This window comes from Sciurus carolinensis, chromosome 1, assembly GCF_902686445.1.
Source record: "Sciurus carolinensis chromosome 1, mSciCar1.2, whole genome shotgun sequence".
Taxonomy (NCBI): domain Eukaryota; kingdom Metazoa; phylum Chordata; class Mammalia; order Rodentia; family Sciuridae; genus Sciurus; species Sciurus carolinensis.
The window spans coordinates 180445656-180446465 of record NC_062213.1 but is presented as its reverse complement, the minus strand read 5'-3'; the positions used below and the strand labels follow the sequence as shown (position 1 = coordinate 180446465).

The 810-nt window shown below is 43.1% G+C and overlaps 1 non-coding gene across 1 annotated transcript; it reads right to left on the bottom strand.

The window, feature by feature from the left end:
• Positions 1-367: 367 nt before the first annotated feature.
• On the bottom strand, positions 368-474 carry LOC124968433 (U6 spliceosomal RNA). The gene has a single exon (XR_007105720.1). It is a non-coding gene; the product is annotated as a U6 spliceosomal RNA (small nuclear RNA).
• Between the last annotated feature and the right edge of the window lie 336 nt (positions 475-810).

Here is an 810-nt window from a genome sequence, read left to right as displayed (position 1 = left end):
GTGTGAGACAATGCAAGAACGTTCAGAGGTGAAAAGATTATGAGAGTTGTGACCTAATCAGTGGATTGATATGTTGATATAGATTAAGTGGGTGGTAACTATAGACAGATAGGGTGTAGCTGGAGGAAGGTCACTGGGGACATTCCTTTGGGGTTTATGCTTTGTCCCTGGTGAGTGGAGCTCTCTCTCTCTCTGTGCTTGTTGCTATGTCCTGAGCTGCTTTCCTCCACCAAGCACATGAACCATAATGTTCTGCCTCATAAAGGCTTAGAGCTATGGAGTCAGCTGACCATGGACTGAAACTCTGAAACAGTGAGCCAAAATATACTTTTCCTCCTCTATGTTATTCTTGTCAGGACTTTTGGTCATGGCAATGAAAAATCAGACTGAAACAGAAATCATCCTTGGGCAGAGGCCCTGCTAATCTTTTCTGTATGGTTCCCATTTTAGTATAGGTGCTGCTGAACTATGCACTACCTCAGGATTCTTAATTATAAACAATTAAAACCAACTTAAATCAAAAGGATATTAAGTAGCTCATTGAATAAAGGGAAATTATTCAATATTCTGAGCCACATAAAGAGAAAGCCAAAACCATGTCGCAGACCCACTCTGGTGATAAGGTCACCACTGCTTGGCTGCTGAGCTCTGGACATGCAGCCTGTGCCAGTGATACCCCCGTATGGGATACTGGACCAATCACTATCCATCCTATAGCCGCTACTTTTCCAGGAAATGAACTTCCTGAAACTAGCTTTTCCAGCAAGTCCTTTGAAGCAAGTGTGCCTAACAGGCAGAGCCTCTTTGTAA